This window comes from Xenopus laevis, chromosome 7L (genome assembly GCF_017654675.1).
Source record: "Xenopus laevis strain J_2021 chromosome 7L, Xenopus_laevis_v10.1, whole genome shotgun sequence".
Classification (NCBI taxonomy): domain Eukaryota; kingdom Metazoa; phylum Chordata; class Amphibia; order Anura; family Pipidae; genus Xenopus; species Xenopus laevis.
This window is the reverse complement of record NC_054383.1, coordinates 2,168,405-2,191,219: the sequence shown is the minus strand read 5'-3', so window position 1 is coordinate 2,191,219 and position 22,815 is coordinate 2,168,405. Positions and strand designations below refer to the sequence as shown.

The 22,815-nt window shown below is 43.6% G+C and overlaps 1 protein-coding gene across 2 annotated transcripts in view; it reads left to right on the top strand.

Annotated features, from left to right (window-relative positions):
• Nucleotides 1–22,815, top strand: part of tcf7l2.L (transcription factor 7 like 2 L homeolog) — a 152,845-nt gene that overhangs the window by 10,487 nt on the left and 119,543 nt on the right.

The following is a 22,815-nucleotide window of genomic DNA, read 5'->3' as shown; positions in this document are numbered from 1 at the left end:
ACAGTGGATAATAGTCTCTGGGAAGGGAGTGTGACTGTGGGATAGCAGGTATAGTAGGGAGAGATGGTGCCTATAGTAACAGTGGGATAATAGTCTCAGGGAAGGGAGTGTGACTGTGGGATAGCAGGTATAGTAGGGAGAGATGTGTCTATAGTAACAGTGGATAATAGTCTCTGGGAAGGGAGTGTGACTGTGGGATAGCAGGTATAGTAGGGAGAGATGTGTCTATAGTAACAGTGGATAATAGTCTCTGGGAAGGGAGTGTGACTGTGGGATAGCAGGTATAGTAGGGAGAGATGGTACCTATAGTAACAGTGGATAATAGTCTCTGGGAAGGGAGTGTGACTGTGGGATAGCAGGTATAGTAGGGAGAGATGGTGCCTATAGTAACAGTGGGATAATAGTCTCTGGGAAGGGAGTGTGACTGTGGGATAGCAGGTATAGTAGGGAGAGATGTGTCTATAGTAACAGTGGATAATAGTCTCTGGGAAGGGAGTGTGACTGTGGGATAGCAGATATAGTAGGGAGAGATGTGTCTATAGTAACAGTGGATAATAGTCTCTGGGAAGGGAGTGTGACTGTGGGATAGCAGGTATAGTAGGGAGAGATGGTGCCTATAGTAACAGTGGGATAATAGTCTCTGGGAAGGGAGTGTGACTGTGGGATAGCAGGTATAGTAGGGAGTGATGTGTCTATAGTAACAGTGGATAATAGTCTCTGGGAAGGGAGTGTGACTGTGGGATAGCAGGTATAGTAGGGAGAGATGTGTCTATAGTAACAGTGGGATTATGTGATTTACAGTGTAGGATACTAACATTCTTATTGCTACTCCCCTCTTACAAATATGTGTATACAACTTGCTGGCTACAGAAATATGCATAAAATTCCAGCCTGAAGAATGAAATTACTATACTTTGCAACCGTCTTGGATTTTCTATGAACACCCAACAGAAGAAAGAGAACATTAATATTTTCCCTGGGTTGATTCCTTTATATAAAACTGTTATTGTTTTTTGCAGTGGTGATACCGACCTCCCCGTTTGGGACAAGTACAGAGCAGGGGGTTGTTTATTCTGACGAGTCCCACCCTAACAATGTCGATGATTTATGGAGATGGGGGCACGGGGGGGGGGGTATAGGGATGAACATGAAAATGGAATTGAAGTCCAGTTTTTGTGTTTGGGATTTTGGGCAGGACATGTGGCTCTGTGATTTTACTGATGGGGATTCATTCTTCTCTGGCTGGAAAATGCTTTTAAGAGAATACGTCCCATGCACTTATGTTCCATATACCATGAAATACAGAATCAATGAATGTAATTAGAAAACCGTAGCGCTGTTGAGTATACCGAGCCCCGCCTGCGTCCGGCGCCACATTTGCGGGAGCTGAATGCATATCTTTCATTTGCTACCAGGAAACAATTACATTGATACCATTTAATTACCCCGTGCCGCGAGGAAACGCTCCGCGCCCGAAACCGCGCTGCTCTGTTTTGCAGCTTTCAGTTCCGAAAATGAGACGGTGAATCAGTGGCATATTTGTGAAATGATTCAAACGGATCGGAGGCCGCTCCCATCCCAACATGTGGGAGACTGTAATGTGAATGAGTTGCAGATGCACGGCGAGGACGCACAACGCACCAATAGAAGGACACCATAGATATTTACTGAGGGGATAACGAGGAATTCCGCTGCTCGGCCAATTACGATGTCATAGGTTTTGGGTCCCAGATTTGTGGGTGATTGTGAATAGGAGGGGTGCCTGTGGGACGGGTGGGTGTTATTGGTGACTCTCGTACAAAGGTCGGAGCGCAGGAATGTGCGTGGAAACTGTGATGCCCACATCAATACACATGAATTAATCATGCATAATATCGCCGTGGATACGGGTGAATTAATGATGGCTGATTAATTCAACAACATTGGCCTTAATGAGACAGAATACTTCACTTCTGAATAAAGTTCTGTGATGGGTCTTGTACTGAGTGCAGAGTGCATGCTAAGTACTCCCGTGCAACTACACCTCCCAGCATTCTCTCTATAAAGCTGCAGAGGGTTGCTGGGAGTTGTATGACCCTGGAGGATTCCATTGTTTTCTCGTGCTGTCCATCGGGATCTATACCTCCCTGCCTGAAATGCTTGGCTCTCTTGTTTTAGAAGCATACTGTATGTCTGTACAGAAACCAGTGCAGCCTGCAGCATGAGGCTAAACAAACTTTCCAATAGCGTTGAGAACATAATTGAAAGGGTTGTTTAATGTAAAATGTGATATTCTGAGACACTGTTGTTTTTCATTTTTTATTATTTGTGGTTTTTGAGTTATTTAGCTTTTTATTCAGCAGCAATTCAGTTTTCAATTTAGTTTGCAATTTCAGCCATCTGGTTGCTAGGGTCCAAATTCCCCTAGCAACCATACATTGATTTGAATAAGAGACTGGAATATGAATAGGAGAAGCCTGAATTGAAAGATGAACAATAAAAAGTAGGGATGCACCGAATCCACTATTTGGGATTTGGCCCTGAATCCTTGGTGATAAGATTTGGCCGAATAACGAACCGAATCCGAATCCAAATTTGCATATGCAAATTAGGGGCAGGAAAGGAAAAAGTAGAAAAAATTCTTCTCTTGCGATGAAAAGTGACATGATTTCCCTACCCACCCCTAATTTACATATGCAAATTCGGTTCGGCCAGGCACAAGGATTCAGCCGAATCCAAATCTTGATGAAAAAGGCTGAATCCCGAAATGAATCCTGGATTCTGTGCATCCCTATTAAAAAGTAGCAATAACAATACATTTGTAGCCTTACAGAGCATTTTGTTTTTTAGATGGGGTCAGTGACCTCCCATTTGAAACTGAAAAGAATCAGAAGAAGAAGTAAAATAATTCAAAAAGTATAAAAAATGAATAACGAAGACCAATTGAAAAGTTAATTCGAATTGCCCATTCTACAACAAACTAAAAGTTAACTTAAAGGTCAAACACCCCTTTAATATCTACCGGCTGTGAGATCACAATGCTACATAGCCTACATTTCCCAGCATTCTCAGTCAGCCCAATACATTATCTCCCAGACAGTAGCTGGAGCACCAACGGCTCCTGAGAGGCATAAAGAGTTCTTAGGGCCCCTACAGCATCAACAAGGAGTGTTCATATTGCACATGGGGAGGTTTTGAATTGCTGAGGATTGTGGGATCTTTATGCAGATTGCGGGAGAGCATGTTCTCTGTTCATTATTAAAAACAGCAACACAGCAAGGAAAGGGTTGAACAGCACCAGAGAGTATTTGTATAGAGGCAGTAAATGTGCAGTCGTGCTGAGACCGAGGGGTAAATGGGTCAGTGTAGGATATGAGTACCGGCCACTTAACCACTACTGCTGATCAGACAGCGGAACAGACTCCTTTATTCTTTACAAATAATTCTGCTCTCAGAATCCTGAATGATACCAATAATATACTCAAATGGATTGTTCAGTACGGATCCAGTAAAATGTCATTACTGAAAGCAGCATCTCTCTGTGTATATTCACTGCACTGCTGGCTCTGACTCATGAAACAATGAGAGAGAAGCTGCTGATTAACAGACCGGGAGGAGAAATGACTTCCACTACATTGTATCAAGAGCCAGAAGCAGAGGACATGTGTATATAACTATAATACAAGCAGTGAGAACGTGTAATAAATGGATATTGGGAGGTTCCTTAGTCCTTCTTGTTCCCCTTTATTCCTCCAGATCGTTTTTTATTTACTTATTTACTTTCTGTGCCCTATTCTGCCTGAAACTGAAAGTGCTATCTGGTTGCCAGGGTCACTGACCCTAGAAACACAAGATAAAGAAAAACACTGTAAAGTGAAATTTTCTTCTTAGCAGTTTAAATTCCAAGCATAAGAGCTGCAGACAGGGCCACCATCAGGGGCTACTCCAGTTAGGGGCCCAAGAGACACAAATTGCGGATGGTAAAGGAGTTTTGGGGAGTAGGTTGAGTTTGTGTAGTTCGTAAGCAGTATTTTTCATTATAGAGCATGACCATGTGTACGCAGGGCATTTTTTTAATTCTGTTTGCAGTGGCCTAATAACTTAATTGTCTCACTAGTACTGACGGCATCCCTGGCTGCAGAACAAAAAAATAAAAATATTTTAAAAAAAAAGAAAAGAAAAGGTGTTGAAGATTGCCTTACATGATATTAAAAATTAATTAGTGAGCTTCCCCTTTAAATTGCTCCATTTGTTCCTTAGAGGGCAATGTGAGTGGTCTATAAAGCATAAAGGTGAATCAATCACAGCTCCAAGCAGTAGTTTTAAACTGCAAAATATTTATTAGCAGTGTTTGCGCACTACATGTTTCGGGCAGAGCCCTTTTTCAAGTAGTTTTAAACTGCAAAATTTTTATTAGCAGTGTTTGCGCACTACATGTTTCGGGCAGAGCCCTTTTTCAAGTGTGACACTTGAAAAAGGGCTCTGCCCGAAACATGTAGTGTGCAAACACTGCTAATAAATATTTTGCAGTTTAAAACTACTTGAAAAAGGGCTCTGCCCGAAACATGTAGTGCGCAAACACTGCTAATAAAAATTTTGCAGTTTAAAACTACTGCTTGGAGCTGTGATTGATTCACCTTTATGCTTTATTGATTACTAAGGGTGTAACACAGACACCTGAATCCACAGCCACAAAGAATACAGCAACAGTGACCTGAATCAGAAGCACCCTGTTTTCAATGTGAGTGGTCTACAAGGCTGGGCAGTGCCAATACAATATACAGGTATGGGATCGGTTATCCGGAAACCCTTTTTCCAGAAAGCTCCAAATTACGGAAAGGCTGTCTTCCATAGACTCCATTATCATTATATAATCCACATTTTTAAAAACAATGTCCTTTTTCTGTGTAATAATAAAACAGTCGCTTGTACTTGATCCCAACTAAAAAATAATTAATCCTTATTGGAGGCAAAACCAGCCTATTGGCTTTATTTCATGTTTATATGATTTTCTAGTAGACTTAAGGTAGGAAGATACAAATTAAGGAAAGATCCATTATCTGGAAACTCCCAGGTCCCGAGCATTCTGGATAATGGGTCCCATAATTGTAATAAAACAGTAACTTGTATTTGATCCCAACTAAGATATAATTAATCCTTATTGGAGGCAAAACCAGCCTAATTGGTTTTTTTAATGTTTATATAATTTTCTAGTAGACTAAGGGCTCTTACACACGGCCGTTCCGACCTGCGCTCCCCTGCGTTCCGTTTTTTGGCGTTCAGCCGCAGGGGAGCGCAGGAATAGACGCAAGTCATTATTTGAAATGGGCCTGTACTCACTCAGGCGCGTGTAGGCGCCGAACGCAGGTTCAGACGCAACATGCTGCATTTTTCCTGCGTTCGGCGCCTACACGCGCCTGAGTGAGTACAGGCCCATTTCAAATAATGACTTGCGTCTATTCCTGCGCTCCCCTGCGGCTGAACGCCAAAAAACGGAACGCAGGGGAGCGCAGGTCGGAACGGCCGTGTGTAAGAGCCCTTAATGTATGAAGATCCAAATTAAGGAAAGATCTGTTATCCAGAAAACCCCAGGTCCTGACCATTCTGGATAACAGCTCCCATACCTGTATGTATTTATTTATATATATATAGAGGTATGGGATCGGTTATCCGGAAACCCCTTTTCCAGAAAGCTCTGATTTACGGAAAGGCCGTCTCCCATAGACTCAATTTTAATCAAATAATTCAAATGTTTAAAAATAATTTCCTTTTTCTGTGTAATAATAAAACAGTCGCTTGTACTTGATCCCAACTCAGATATAATTAATCCTTATTGGAGGCAAAACCAGCCTATTGGCTTTATTTAATGTTTATATGATTTTCTAGTAGACTTAAGGTATGGAGATCCAAATTACGGAAAGATCCATTATCTGGAAAACCCCAGGTCCTGAGCATTCTGGATAACAGCAGTTCTGGATATGAGCCTTGCAGCCACCCGTATCTGCTGTTAGATTTACGGGCGCACGTGATAACTGCCGCCTGCTCTCTGGATAATGGACACGGTTGCCGTGGGGATGAAATATGTTAAATTCAGTCCCTTTTTACGACTCCATAAAACAGGCACCTGGTTTGAGCAGCTGAGAGTCTCCCGGACGGGTCCCACCTGTAGCGGAAATACCTGGGACTTTACTTTGAGTTCCTTTCACTTTGCACGACTGCTGAGCGGCTGCACAGGGTTAATAATTAGCAATAGTTAAACACACAAGAGAAACCTGATTGACATCCACTCGCTCCCCTGGTTCAGGCAAAACAATTCTGCTGTTAACTTGCTTTCTGGCCTGAGATTATCCAACAGCTGGTTCTGCCTATTGAAACAAAGTAGCAGAAAGGAAGTTCTCCCCCAGGTCAGACTTCTGATACTTTGTTCCAAAAATCAGTCCGTGCCCTAAATGTTTCTATGAGATTCTCCAGTTGGGCAGTCCCGGAACTTGCCATAGCAACAGCACCCCTATTGGTCAGTAATACGGGGCTCCTGTTACTCTGTCTATCCCAGGGAATAATTATGGCAACTCCCACTTTGCTCTATAAATACACAGCATTGAACTGGATATTGGGACCATTTTACATTTTTTGGAAGCTTTAACTCTTTAATAAGTGGATATTGTATTTACAAAAAGTTGATGATTAAAATGTGGAGCTCTTCTTGCCTGCTGAGAAACTAGAGTATTGTTTTATATGTCCATTATGTATTATAAGGGATAATGTACCCCCTACTGTAAATGATAAGGATATTAGAAGTTACTGCAGGCTGCAGGCTAAGTTATACAGGGAACTCTGAGTATCACTCATGTATTATAAGGGATGATGTACCCCCTACTGTAAATGATAAGGATTTTAGAAGTCACTGAGGGGTTGTTCTGTGACCATATAAAGGCACAAGGCTGCAGGCTGAGTTATACAGGGAACTCTGAGTATCACTCATGTATTATAAGGGATAATGTACCCCCTACTGTAAATGATAAGGATATTAGAAGTCACTGAGGGGTAACTGTTTTGTTTGTGCCCCAGATTGCAGGCGGCGTTGGAAGGGTTACAGGACAGGGAATGTTCTGAGGAAGGAACAAAAAAACTTCTTTGGCTTTGGGAAGTGACAGACGAATCCAAAACACAAACCGCCAAGTGGGATTGATTAATTGTCTCCAGCTGCAGACGATCTAATTGAGTTGAGCGGCAGATATACTTATATATATATATATATTTCATTATTGGGAAATCTGCCCCTTATTTGTGGTGATAATAAAAATCAGATAAAACACAATTCATTCCAAAGGGGAAGGGAGGTAAAATAAGTCCCCCATGTTTATCTTCTAATCTTACAGACCTTGCCTTACTGCAGTGTCACAAATAGTAGAACTAAAATTGATTTAGTCGCATGCAGCAGACTGCACTGGTTTCTGTGGAGCCATGCAAGTACATTTAGAAGCAAGGTGGCAGCTGTGCTAGTGTAATTCCCATGTGAGAGAGGGGCTGCTGGGAGTTGTAGTTCTTGTTGCCTGCCCCTGACGTACAGAATAACATCCCAGGGTCCCACTGGGCAGATTCATTTTAAGCAAATACAAATGTAGACACGGGGTCGTATTTTCAGCCCCAGTGGGGGACTTTTTCCCCTTCTCTATCCATGAAATGTTCTTTTAATTATCCGTGACATTTGCTTTATGGCTGCGCTGAATGTGTTGGTGGAGAAACACTGAGCACAACAGGTGTCTATTCACATTTAATTGCTGACATGGGAAGCCTGCGGGGCCCTTCCCCTGCCTGCGAGAGGGGTCACTCCTCAGTGTTTCCCCCTTAACTGAACTCAGCTGGGAGAATACTGGCCCTGGGAGGAGAGAATGCTGGGAGAATACTCGGTCCGGAGGAGAGAATGCTGGGAGAATACTGGCCCTGGGAGGAGAGAATGCTGGGAGAATACTGGGTCCGGAGGAGAGAATGCTGGGAGAATACTGGGTCCGGTGGAGAGAATGCTGGGAGAATACTGGCCCTGGGAGGAGAGAATGCTGGGAGAATACTGGGTCCGGAGGAGAGAATGCTGGGAGAATACTGGGTCCGGAGGAGAGAATGCTGGGAGAATACTGGGTCCGGTGGAGAGAATGCTGGGAGAATACTGGCCCTGGGAGGAGAGAATGCTGGGAGAATACTGGGTCCGGAGGAGAGAATGCTGGGAGAATACTGGGTCCGGAGGAGAGAATGCTGGGAGAATACTGGGTCTGGAGGAGAAAATGCTGGGAGAATACTGGGTCCGGAGGAGAAAATGCTGGGAGAATACTGGGTCCGGTGGAGAGAATGCTGGGAGAATACTGGGTCCGGAGGAGAGAATGCTGGGAGAATACTGGGTCCGGAGGAGAGAATGCTGCGAGACTACTGGGTCCAGAGGAGAGAATGCTGGGAGAATACTGGGTCCGGAGGAGAGAATGCTGGGAGAATACTGGGTCCGGAGGAGAGAATGCTGCGAGACTACTGGGTCCAGTAGAGAGAATGCTGGGAGAATACTGGGTCCGGAGGAGAGAATGCTGGGAGAATACTGGGTCCGGAGGAGAGAATGCTGGGAGAATACTGGGTCCGGAGGAGAGAATGCTGGGAGAATACTGGGTCCGGAGGAGAGAATGCTGGGAGAATACTGGGTCCAGTAGAGAGAATGCTGGGAGAATACTGGGTCCAGTAGAGAGAATGCTGGGAGAATACTGGGTCCGGAGGAGAGAATGCTGGGAGAATACTGGGTCCAGTAGAGAGAATGCTGGGAGAATACTGGGTCCGGAGGAGAGAATGCTGGGAGAATACTGGGTCCAGTAGAGAGAATACTGGGTCCGGAGGAGAGAATGCTGGGAGAATTAAGAGAAATGTTCAGACAAAGAGGGGGTTTTGGCTGGGAAAATTGAATGGGGGAATTTGTGCAGATTTTACCCACAATTCCAGGCGGCAGGCACATTTATAGGGTAGGCATCATTTTTATGGCAGAAATATTATCAATTGGGTTCTGCAGTCTAAAGGAAAACTTGCCCTGTCTTTTCAAAGACAAATGAGTTTCTAAAAGGTCTTTTTTTACTGCAAGTCTTTTAGACAGCAGAAGTTTAGATTCAGTATTTACTGCTCCTCTCCCAAAAGCTGTCATCAGAGTGATCTAGTCCCTCCCCCTACTTAAAGGGACAGTTCGCCTTTAAATTAACTTTTAGTATGTTACAGAATAGCCAATTCTAAGCAACTTTTCAACTGGCCTTCATTTAGTTTGTTTTTTTAAAGTTTTTGAATTATTTGACTTCTTTTTCTTACTCCAGCTTTCAGATGGGGGGGGGGTCACTGACCAAAACAAATACTCTGTAAGGCTACAAATGTATTGTTATTGCTACTTTTTATTGCTCGCCTCTCTTTTCAGGCCTCTCCTATTCATATTCCAGTCTCTTATTCAAATCAGTGCATGGTTGCTAGGGGAATTTGGACCCTAGCAACCAGATGGCTGAAATTGCAAACTGGAGGGCTGCTGAATAAAAAGCTAAATAACTCAAAAACCACAAATAATAAAAAAAAAACATTTAAATTTACAGATTTTCTGTTCCTCCGCCTGTAAGCTGCCATCAGTGATCTAGTCCCTCCCAGTACTTGAGTTACAGACTTCCTGACTCTCCCCCAGTAAGCTTCCATTAGAGTCTTGTAGTCCCGCCCACTGCTAGAATCACAAACTTCTTGCCCCACCCCTTTTGAAGCATAGTTCTGTGGACACAATAAGCCACACCCATACTGCATATCTGATTTATAGGAAAATACACATAAGTGAAAGGCAACTGATAAACGCAGGACATTTGTGATGAAACGACAAGGAAACATTAGTAGTGGTACTGCCCGTGAGCAGGGAGTTACGTATATTTCACTCTGCGGTTCTGGTTAGTGGAGAGATCTTTGGAGCGAGCTCAGCACATGACTTTAACATGACGCTTTTGTCAAGAAAGAAATATATTTACACGCAGCTGGGCCATTTATATTCTTACTTTATCCCACAATGACTCCCAGGGGGGACGTATAACGCAGGTGCAGGGAGTTATGTTTAGCTTCTAAAATCACTTATCCTAATTCCACTGTCCCTGATACTTTGTAGGGAAAACATTTATTTTGTGCAGCTTTGCTGGAAACAGCGTGAGATGTGTGGTCAGTGCCGCGAGTGCCAAATAATGCACCTTCCTTGTGTGGGAACCCACAGTGCAGCTTGTATTGAACTGGCCCAGTGCCGTGTGTGATTGTGTGTGTCACAATTGTGGGTCTGGCCCTAAGAGAAATGTGCCCTGGGTACCCCTGGACTATAGCAGGGTGACACCCCAATGTTTCTATATATCTGTAACCTTGTTATGAGCTAAGGGGGTCCAGTCTGAAGGTCAGTTAGGGGGAGATTTGGGGTGAGTGTTTATTTGTACCCTGGGTACCCCTGGAACTATAGCAGGGTGACACCCCAATGTTTCTATATATCTGTAACCTTGTTATGAGCTAAGGGGGCCCAGTCTGAAGGTCAGTTAGGGAGAGATTTGGGGTGAGTGATTATTTGTACCCTGGGTACCCCTGGAACTATAGCAGGGTGACACCCCAATGTTTCTATATATCTGTAACCTTGTTATGAGCTAAGGGGGCCCAGTCTGAAGGTCAGTTAGGGGGAGATTTGGGGTGAGTGCTTATTTGTGCCCTGTGTACCCCTGGAACTATAGCAGGGTGACACCCCAATGTTTCTATATATCTGTAACCTTGTTATGAGCTAAGGGGGCCCAGTCTGAAGGTCAGTTAGGGGGAGATTTGGGGTGAGTGATTATTTGTACCCTGGGTACCCCTGGAACTATAGCAGGGTGACACCCCAATGTTTCTGTATATCTGTAACCTTGTTATGAGCTAAGGGGGCCCAGTCTGAAGGTCAGTTAGGGGGAGATTTGGGGTGAGTGATTATTTGTACCCTGGGTACCCCTGGAACTATAGCAGGGTGACTGTTACCCCAATGTTTCTGTATATCTGTAAGAATAGAGCAAGATAGAGAGAACATGGCCACGTGGAGCCCTGTATTTGCAGTTGAACAAGAGTGCAGTTGCTTTAGGTAGGTCAGTCCTGTGTAAATATAATACAAATGTGGACGTTGCTTTAGTTAAATTGTTTTCAGTTCATTAAAATATTATAGTGAAATGTATCCTTGTGTAATTCTGGGATTCCCTGGTATTATGGGATATCAGGGCTATTACATAGAGAACATCTGATATATATGTATAATAAGGAAGGAGGAGAAGTATTTTGCTTGTACTTTAGCCCCTGACGTTACCTGCTACGTGGAATTAAAGTCTGCTGATTGGGCTCCAAAGTGTTTGCAGAGATGATATAAAGGCCATAACCCCCCTTCTATTGTCATTAAGGTTCAATTGCCCTCATAAATTGCGCAACTTTCGCTAATTGCCACACATCTGTTGCCCTTTATTTTTCATTTTGCAATGGCAGCTTGTAGAACTACCACTCCCAACATTCGTGGTCCTACCTGCTGAAACATTGGGCTTCTGGTTATTATTATTTACTTATTTATGAAGCACCAGCATACAGTATACAGTAACATTGTACAGTACAATAAATGGGGGTATCCGTGGAACATACAGACTTAACATACGTGTGGAATTGCCAATAGAAGGGGTAACGAGGCCCTGGTCAAACAAACTTTCAAGGGAAAACACAAGAAAGTAGATTGTATTTAGGAAGGCTATTTATAATATGGCTGTAATATTATTAATGGGCACAGGTTTCAAGGATAAAACTGCCACATGCTTGTTATGGTCACTGTCCCTAGCAACCCGTTACTCGTTTTAATGAAAGACGGGAAAATTAACTTTTATTAAAACCAGTAACTGGTTGCTAGGGACAGTGACCCAATTTTATCTGTAAAACCTGTACCTACATTAATAGCACTAATGGGGCAAATATTGTCGGCATAAATGGGGAATGGCGGTCAATCTGCCCCATTACCCATTGGCTAGCGGCTACTGTTCAGTAAGTGCCTCTGAGCGCTATGATCCATGCGATAGGAGCAGTCGCTGTTTGTTGCAAGATAATGTACAGCCTCGGATTCCCGAAATGTGCATTTAATCACTCACACATGAACCGTATTACTTCCAACCTGAGCCATTATAGTCGCCTTGCTTTAATATGAATCCACATCTGCCCACAATATATATATATATTTTTGGTGGGACCACCCGCTGTGCTGGCTGAGGATGACGCCCCTGCGTCCTGGGGTGAGTGCACCTCGTTGTTTGCGTTTGGGGGTGAGCTGGCTCATAAAGTGTCTGGTGCCCCTGGGAGCGGTTATAGGGGGGGCACTGAGTGCATAGTTTTGCTCTTTGCCCCCCATTCAGTAATATTCTCATTGTGCCCCTGGCTCAGTCGTTCTGCCTTATCCATAGCAACAAATAAAATTATATAGTTGTGTGCCGAATGCCAAGGCTGTAATATAACCCTCTCCATAAACCCTGCGACTGTTAAACTCACAGCGCAGCATCTTAGTCCCATTAGCACCTCGTCCTGCACTAAAGCACTTCCATTATGGCGTGTTAACCCTTTCCATGCCAATATTCCCTGCAGGCGTTTTAATTTATTTCCATTCAAACATGGATTGCTTATTCCCCCCCCCCCATCACATTCACACACAGTAGGGTCCTTTCTTTTAATTAGGGCTCAGACATCACTGTGTTTATGCACAGCCCTTCCATAAGCAGCAATAGAACAGCGCCACCTATAGCTGCAGTTGACTCTAATAACTTCTGCATAATTTGTTCAGAAATGACCCCTATTTTATTCAGCAGCAGAACCCCTGCATCCTACAAGCTCTGCTGAACTGCTTATTGTAGCGTCGGTACTAAAGGGGATTTGTGCCGACGCTACAATAACTCAGCGTGCACAAATGCCCTTCTGTAGAGGCTTCTCTATAAAAGCAGGTGCTGGGGAAGGTCTAAAATAAACTCTTGTGTGAGGTCCATGAATAGGCTGCACAGAACCAATATTCTGCTGCTTCGCTCCGGCATTTTAGGAATTTCACACCTTAAGGAGACGCGCAAACCCCAGCCCTCCTTCCCCCCCCCCTGAGGACACTTCCGCCCAACCAACGTGACACATGGCACAATGTCACAGGGAACTTGCTAAGACACGTATTTAGGGATTCGTGGTGCTGTGAGGTGCCCGTCGTTTGCTGATGTCTTGGGACAACTGGGCACTCACTGCTGTTTCTTCTTCCTTTCCGTCCGGATGGGGAACTGGCCTTTCCAGCTGGAGGCTCATGGACTCTGATGTGGCCTTCCATGGGATAAACAAAAAAAAAATAGATTTGTAAAGTTCATGCAAGGTAAACTTTCCCTTTAATCAGCTCATTTAATGGGGTGGATATTACATGGCAATGTAAAGCTGGTACAACGGGGCTCTGAGAAAGCAGCCATTCAATCTGTGTTGGGATGTGAAAGGTTGAGCTACAGTTCCCATCATGCTCAGCTTGGTAGCATATTCATTGCAGCAAATTTCCAGTATTCTCTACTGGTTGGTAAGCTGTATGGTTCAGCAATTTAACACTTGTACCATAGGGTCCCACAAGTTTGGTGAAATGTTTAAAGTGCCTTCCATGGCATTCGTGGGCAATGCATGTGTACCCCTGCGATGGATCATGCGATGGTGCATGCAAGATCTAAAATCCCTCTGACATTGGCGGAAACAAAAACACATGCAGTTGTCTCTATCACTTGATGGACAGTTAGGGCTCTTACTCACGAGCTGCGCTCCCCTGCGTTCCGTTTTTCTGCGTTTAGCTGCAGGGGAGCGCAGGAATAGACGCATTACATTTTTTCAAATGGGGCTGTACTCACACAGGCACGTGTAGGCGCCGAACGCAGGTTGAGACGCAACATGCTGCATTTTTCCTGCGTTCAGCGCCTACACGCGCCTGTGTACAGCCCCATTGGAAAAAATGTAATGCGTCTATTACTGCGCTCCCCTGCGGCTGGGAGCGCAGCTACAACCGCTCGTGAGTAAGAGCCCTTAGTATCATTGCAAGCTGCACCATTGAGGTCTCAAAATTCAGCCATTTGCACCTCTGCTGCATTAGAAGCAGCAACGCAGTGAATCGTAAGTGTGAAGTTGCGCTGAAGCTGAAAAGTCACGTGACTAATGCTCTGGGCCAATTTTCTCTTTACAGTTGATGCAAATCAGGGTTCGGATTCCTTATTCAGCCAACTCCAAAAATTAGGCACTTGGCGTGTCTCTAAGTGGAAGCAGAAAGTTGGGTCAAATTCATTTTCTTTGGAAAGTTTGGGTTTTTGGTATGTCCCCCAGTTTGGCAGAGACGTATGTTTATAACTCAGTGAGTTGTGCCCACTGGGTGCTGGAACGGGTGCCGTTCCGAGAGAAGCACAAACCCCCAACACCTCAGAGGGGGGAACTCTGTAACCTCAGACTTTGTTTGACCCCCAACACCTTTTGTCTGAGCCTCGGGGGCCAGAGAAACAAAAGCAACAAGAACATTGTTTTCCTAGTCTGGGATCATCCGCTCACCGGGAGCCACGGGCTGAAAGCAGCACTCGGCCGTTCAGATGCCGACAGTACACGTCGCTTTGTCTCCAAGTTACTAAAAGCTTTGCAGTGAATTCAACCCGCTCGGCTCTTTGTCTGCGGCTCTTAGGAACCTCAGTAACCTGTTCATCTGCGCCTCCCAATCTTTAAAGACTCGTTAGGAACGGTGCGGGGCAGACGCTGCTGGAGGGGGCACAGGTAAATAACCACCAACTTGTCATGGCACTTTCACTTGGACACTCTCATGGGAATAAATAGTTGTTTCTTCTGCTTCTGATATTGTATCACATGGGGAAAACATCGATTTTATTAACTTCGCAAAATGTTCTTGTCACTTTGTGCCCCTGTATGGGGTGGGTATTCCTGGGGCTCTTTTCTACCCGACAAACAGTAGAAAAATGTATAGTCTCTCCTTGCTTTACGGCAGGGGTGCTGCATACAGACAAACAATAGGGAAATATAAAGCTCCCTCCTTGCCTTGCTTTACGGCAGGGGTGCTGCATACAGACTAGGGATGCACCGAATCCAGGATCCGGTTCGGGATTCGGCCAGGATTCGCCCTTTTTCAGTAAGATTCAGATTTGGCCGAATCCTTCTGCCTGGCCGAACCGAATTTGCATATGCAAATTAGGGGCGGGAGGGAAATCGCGTGACTTTTTCTCACAAAACAAGGAAGTAAAAAATGTTTTCCCCTTCCCACCCCTAATTTGCATATGCAAATTCAGATTCGGTTAGGTATTCGTCCGAATCTTTCGCAAAGGATGAGGGGGTTCGGCCTAATCCAAAATAGTGGATTCGGTGCATCCCTTATACAGGCAAACAATAGGGAAATATAAAGCTCCCTCCTTGCCTTGCTTTACGGCAGGGGTTCTGCATACAGACAAACAATAGGGAAGTATAAAGCTCCCTTCTTGCCTTGCTTTACGGCAGGGGTTCTGCATACAGACAAACAATAGGGAAGTATAAAGCTCCCTATTTGCCTTGCTTTATGGCAGGGGTTCTGCAAACAGACAAACAATAGGGAAGTATAAAGCTCCCTTCTTGCCTTGCTTTACGGCAGGGGTTCTGCATACAGACAAACAATAGGGAAGTATAAAGCTCCCTATTTGCCTTGCTTTACGGCAGGGGTTCTGCATACAGACAAACAATAGGGAAGTATAATGCTCCCTTCTTGCCTTGCTTTATGGCAGGGGTTCTGCAAACAGACAAACAGCAGATTAATGCCAAATGTTTTTTCCATGGATAAAACTGCTGTTCTGCATTGCCCAACACAGGCTGCTCAGCCTTGACCTGCCCAAGGACAGTCTAACAGAAAGTACAACTCACTTACCAATCTCTGTGCCGAAAAGGGACTTGGTGCCTGGTCTGGTTGTGGCGAGTCAGGTACATGGACTGGTATAGGAAATATAATATAAATACGGCTATAGGAGTCACCAAAATGGTTCCAACCAACTTTCTGTTACAATGGTTTCAATGCCATTTGCCAATTGCTGCTGAAAGTAGTATCTGTCTGGTTTATATTGTCTGCACTCCTCATTCTGACTCCTGAAACCATGTAGCAGAAGCCAGTTCATCAACAGACCCGGAGAACTGACCGCTGCTACATTGTTTCATTGGGTCAAAAGCTCAGGACACACAGTTCCAGCTTTAAATTCACGGAACTGGATAAAGCGTTTGGCTACATTTTCTGGCGCCCTTGTCGTATTTCAGAAATCCGAGACGGATGAGCGACTATGAATTATGCGCAAATGAATTATTATAGTCGGGAACCAGAAGTCGCGGCAGACAAAAAAAAAAAAACAGAAAAAGTGCAGATGTTTTTTTTCCCCTTTCTCTCGATAAACTGGGATTGTTGTTCTGTGTTTGCAAAGACTGGATGCCCAAGTGGCTGAACAAAGGTATTCTGTTTGATCCGTGGAATCCGAATATCTCTCCGTATTGATCCCCTTTGAGTGAGCTGATGGGTTGCACTGGAATAAACAAAGCCAAATGTCATCCCGCAATCACCTGCTTTTATCATCCAAGAATTTAGGCCATGGTGTAAATAAAATCTATGTTTGCCTGTAGGCTCTGCTCCTGCCTCCTCTCTATTCTTCTCCTCTTTTTAACTTTGCTTCTTCCTTAACTCTTTTCTTTCCGCATTCACCAGAACTTTCCCTGGCTCAGCCCGTTAAAGAAGCCCTGTTTATTATAATTAGGGTTCCTAGAGCATCAGTACAGCATAGAATTGGGATGAAGTTTGTAGAGGCCCCTAGTGATCTCTGTGCCAGCTTATTATTATTATTATTATTTTTTTTTTGCAAGAGGACTACACACTCCCATACCTCCCAAAATTTTGGAAGTAAAAAGAGGGACAAAAATTTTTTTTGCCGCATGTAGCGCAGCAATTTTTTGACCACACCCCTTTCTGCGGCCACACCCCCTAATTACCATGTTTGTTTTACAAAATTTGGCAGGTTATGAAAGTTTGAAAATATTTCTCCTTATCTAAACTGTGTTTTTGTGTCTCAAAATTGTTACAAAGTATCTTATTTGCACCTGTTAGCTGTTGTGGGCTCTCTGCTAAAAGCCAATTAAGTTAGAAACTTTGTTTCTTTTTCTGGCTGTTCAGTGCAGAGAAAAGAGGGACTTTCCAGTACAAATGAGGGACTGCGGGTTGAGCTGTCAAAAGAGGGATTGTCCCTCCGAAAAAGGGACAGTTGGGAGGTATGCACTCCCAGCACACAAACAGGGTCTGATCACTTTTGGGTACAGCCGTAACAAACACTCAAATAGTGCACCCCCCAATATGCTGTATTGCTTGGCATTGCTCAGTGGAGTAACTACATGTTACTGGGCCCCCAATATATCCAGAGAATGTCCTGTTTTACCCATATATATTAAAATTGCTCATTATTTGGCCCTCATGGGGCCCCCTATACCTCCTATATCCCCCTGGCATTGCTCTCTTGTGGCACTAGGGTACCAGTCACCATCTTACCCCACTATCCTGCCCTAATATTCCGCTCTCCCTCAGTCTTCCAAATTACTCTGCTCTTTGGGGGCCCTCCTTTGCATGGAACTCCAGGTTGTGTCCCCTGTTTGAGTATCTCTATTTACCCTGTGCTTTCTTGCAGCTTCCCAACATTCCCCCAGCAGGCTGCCCCCCAGCTTATGGCTATGAATTGAGGTTATGGGGCACTGATAGGGAGGCTGCTGTCCCTGCAGGTAAGGCAAAGGGTGCAGGGAATCTGATGCCCCTTGGCTGCTACTCCCTGCACCCTTTGCCTTACCTGCGTTATGTAAACAATTCTGCCCTTATAACAAGCCTTTGTTTCACCATTTACCTTATTAAAGGGGCAAAAAAGGCGATATCCATAAGAATCAACAGAAAAGCGCAGCCACTGGTTACCTTGTTCCAAACACGATGGAAGTATAAAAGGACACACAGTTATAACACAGATTATGCCAGTGACATGGAATGGCTCCCTTTTTTTATTTTGTTGCTGATCTGTGTACTTTTTCCAGTTCATGGATGACGTGTATATTTGTTGTGCACCAAAGGTATAACAATAATAATGATATTATCATTTAGACTTTGACACTTATTATATTATGGCATTACTTTATATGGACAAAGATCATTAAGGCAATCCCTAATGCATTCCTATTTAAGAGTTGCTTTGTAGGGTGTAATTTGTATGAATGACCTTGCACTGTCCCAACAGACAATTTGTAAATCGCTTTTCATTTTTTATTATTAGTGGTTTTTGACTTATTTAGCTTTTTATTCAGCAGCTCTCCAGTCTGTAATTTCAGCCACCTGGTTGCTAGGGTCCAAATTACCCCAGCAACCATGAACAGAGACTGGAATATGAGTAGGAGAGGCCTGAATGGAAATATTAGTAATAAAAAGTAGCAATAACTACATTTGTAGCTTTACAGAGCATTTGTTATTTTAAATGGGGTCAGCGACCCCCCATTTGAAATCAGGAAAGTGTCAGAAGAAGAAGGCGGCAAATAATTCAAAAACTATAAAAAAAAAGAAGACGAATTGAAAAGATGCTTAGAATTGCCCATTCTAAAAGTTAACTTAAAGAGGAACCACCACTTTAAGAGGTGGGAGGGAATAAAGTACTCTGATTGTAAGTTACAGTATTTACATGGGGAGGATAGAGCGTTTGTTAATGAAGCAGTGGGTGGAACTATAAGCCTCTAACGTCAGCTTACAGGGGAGGAGTAGGGAGTCAATCAGTGGGCAGGGTCATCTTTACCGCAAGCAGTGGGCGGGGCTAGAACACTGTAATGGCAGCTTCCAGTAGAGGAGACAGGGAGTTAAAGGAGTTTAGTTTTGAAGCCACAATATTTGGGGTTCACTAAATCCCATTGAAGCAAACATTTCTTTATTTCCCAGCGGCTGAGTGGCCTGTTATATTTTCCCTTGTCATTGTTGTGATGTTGACTCGAGCGAATTCCTACACAATTATTTGCTTACAGAATTGCCGCCACAGACGCACAAATTCCATGAAAGTGGCAGATTGTGTGACTTAGAAATGTCTCTCCCCTGTATGTAAGTGTGGCTGGTGGCAAGTGAAGGCAAGTGAAGGGCAACGAGAGCAATTCATCTTGGGGCCAGACATTGACATACAGTCTGTCATCAGACTAATTGTTGTTTGAATTACCTGTTATGATCCGATGGCAAATCTGTCAGTGGAGTAGAAAATGGAGCCGGAGTCGGGTGTGAGGTTCTCAGGCGAGCGCTGCACTTCAACAAGATGGATAAACACAATTAGGGGCAGAACCTGGAGAGAGAAAATCCATTTAAATCTCGTAATGTTAAGCAGAGCCGTGTTAATTCGTTTGGGCCAATTTGCCGATGATGTATGGGGGCCAGCGAGCATTAGTCCAGGGGGATGTTACTCTTCTCTGCTCTGATGGGTCCCACCGAGTCAGTGTGTGATAGTAATGGATTCGCTTGGCCACAACGACAGAAAGATGTACTGACGCCTATTAGTGCGGCTGCACCCGGCAAATGAGCCAATCAAAACCCACAAAGCAAAACGCCAGCGCAGAGCCCTAACTGATGTCTCGTCCTGCGCCATTTAGCACGGGCAAGTGGAGCCACAAATACATATATCATTCTTTTTGCACATTTATATATATATATAGATAGATACAGGGCTGCGCTATAACTGCCATTTATAAATTAGGTTAAATACGCAATAATCCAACCATTCCACCTAATCCTGAACTTCAACTTTCATTTTAAAGGAAAACTATACCCCCAAAATGAATACTTAAGCAACAGATAGTTTATATCAAATTGAATGACATATTAAAGAATCTTACCAAACTGGAATATATATTTACATAAATATTGCCCTTTTACATCTCTTGCTTTGAACCACCATTTGGTGACTCTATCTGTGCTGCCTCAGAGATCACCTGACCAGAAATACTGCAGCTCTAACTGTAACAGGAAGAAGTGAGGAAGCAAAAGGCAGAAATCTGTCTGTTAATTGGCTCATGTGACCTTACATGTGGTTTGTATGTGTGCACAGTGAATCTTACGATCTCAGGGGGCGGCCCTTATTTTTTAAAATGGCAATTTTCTATTTATGATTACCCAATGGCACATACTACTAAAAAAGTATATTATTATGATAATGGTACATTTACATGAAGCAGGGTTTTACACATGAGCTGTTTTACTCAGTATCTTTTAATAGAGACCTACATTGTTTGGGGGGTATAGTTTTCCTTTAAGAAAAAATGTCTCTTTTCAGTTTGCTGCAGGGAAGGAATTGTTAAAGTGATTTGGTTTGTAGGCTCCAGTGAATGTGATAGGGGCCTTAGATTGTAAGCTCACTGGGACAGGGACTGATGGGAAAGAGATAAGGACCTTAGATTGTAAGATCACATGGACAGGGACTGATGGTAATGTGATAGGGACCTTAGATTGTAAGCTCGCTGGGACAGGGACTGATGTGAAAGGGATAGGGAACTTAGATTGTAAGCTCACTGGGGCAGAGACTGATGGGAATGTGATAGGGACCTTAGATTGTAAGCTTACTGGGCCAGGGACTGATGGGAATGTGATAGGGACCTTAGATTGTAAGCTTACTGGGACAGGGACTGATGGGAAAGAGATAGGGACCTTAGATTGTAAGCTTACTGGGCCAGGGACTGATGGGAATGTGATAGGGACATTAGATTGTAAGCTCACTGGGCCAGGGAGGTATAAAGTAAAGTGCTGTGGATTATGTTGGTGCTATATAATAATAGGATAATAATAATAATAATAATCCTGAATTACACCCAATATAATGTCGTGGCTGGTTGTTCCACATGCCTCAGAGCAATCTGGTGCCACAGATAAGGAGAGGTGGTTCAGACCAAAGTGGTTAATGTGGTGGAGCCGCTTCTTGGTTTAGTGCAGAAAACCACACGTCCCACGGTGCCGGCTGGAGATTTCAGCTCTGAGCAGTATCAGCGGCTGCTGTGTGTGGCTTTATCTTTATCTTTATGGTTTTAGCCCTTCTCTGTAGTTTGGGGTTGGCTGCGCATTCTGTTCTCTTCCTTTCAAGATCTCAGTTTTACTGACTGTGAATCCCATTGTCTTCTTACCTCTACCCACTTGTGTATATATATATATATATATATATATATGTATATGGGACCACAGCAAGAGAAAGTGGTGGCAAAAGGCAACAACTCTATTTCTATTTATACATATGGGAGGAGGAGGTGCCATATTGATTCCCTTAGACAGTACAGTATGAGGGTATAGCTTATTGTGTGCCCAGAACATTCCTTCTCTGTATATTTGTATTTATACATATGGGAGGAGGAGGTGCCATATTGATTCCCTTAGACAGTACAGTATGAGGGTATAGCTTATTGTGTGCCAGAACATTCCTTCTCTGTATATTTGTATTTATACATATGGGAGGAGGAGGTGCCATATTGATTCCCTTAGACAGTACAGTATGAGGGTATAGCTTATTGTGTGCCCAGAACATTCCTTCTCTGTATATTTGTATTTATACATATGGGAGGAGGAGGTGCCATATTGATTCCCTTAGACAGTACAGTATGAGGGTATAGCTTATTGTGTGCCCAGAACATTCCTACTCTGTATATTTGTATTTATACATATGGGAGGAGGAGGTGCCATATTGATTCCCTTAGACAGTACAGTATGAGGATATAGCTTATTGTGTGCCCAGAACATTCCTTCTCTGTATATTTGTATTTATACATATGGGAGGAGGGAGGTGCCATATTGATTCCCTTAGACAGTACAGTATGAGGGTATAGCTTATTGTGTGCCCAGAACATTCCTTCTCTGTATATTTGTATTTATACATATGGGAGGAGGAGGTGCCATATTGATTCCCTTAGACAGTACAGTATGAGGGTATAGCTTATTGTGTGCCCAGAACATTCTTACTTGGCACAGTCATTCTCTATACACAGACATGTACAATATACACCCAGTGCCCTGTATTCTCTTCCATTCTGTTTCCAATTATTAGAATTAAAGTCAACACACACATTTTGTGGAATTGAAAAGGCCCCCCACCCCGTCTTTTCTCGCTAACCACTTCCAGCGCTTGAGACCCTTCCAGACGTTCATTAAAAACATTTTATGTGTCCTCTTAAAAATTGATTTTCCCGGATAAAAAAAGCTTTGTAAAAGCTGATCCCCCCCTTTCTCATGGGTACCAGGGGCTGACTGGCCGCAAGCTGAAGCCGTAGGTGAGACGCAGGAGATACGGGGGATGTAATTATAAGGAGTCAATTTTTGCAGCCCTCCTGCTGTGTTGCAAGTGATCACTGGGCCGGTCCTTATATCTATGCCAGTGACTGGATTGTAGACACATAGGGGCAGATTTATCAAGGTTCAAAGTGAATTCGGGGGAATTTTCTAAGTAAATAATTTTCGAAGATCGAAGTAATTTTTTAGATACTTCAACCATCGAATAGGATACTACGACTTCAACTTTGAATTAGATTAGAAGTAAAATCGTTCAAATATGTGACCATAATCAAAGTACTGTCTCTTTAAAAAAACTTCGACTTCAATACTTCGCCAAATGAAACCTGCCGAAGTGCTATGTTAGCCTATGGGGACCTTCTACAGCATTTCTCTACGTTTTTTTGAAGTCGAAGTAAAATCGTTCGATCGTACGGTAAAATCTTATGAATCGTTCGATTCGAAGGATTTAATCGTTTGAT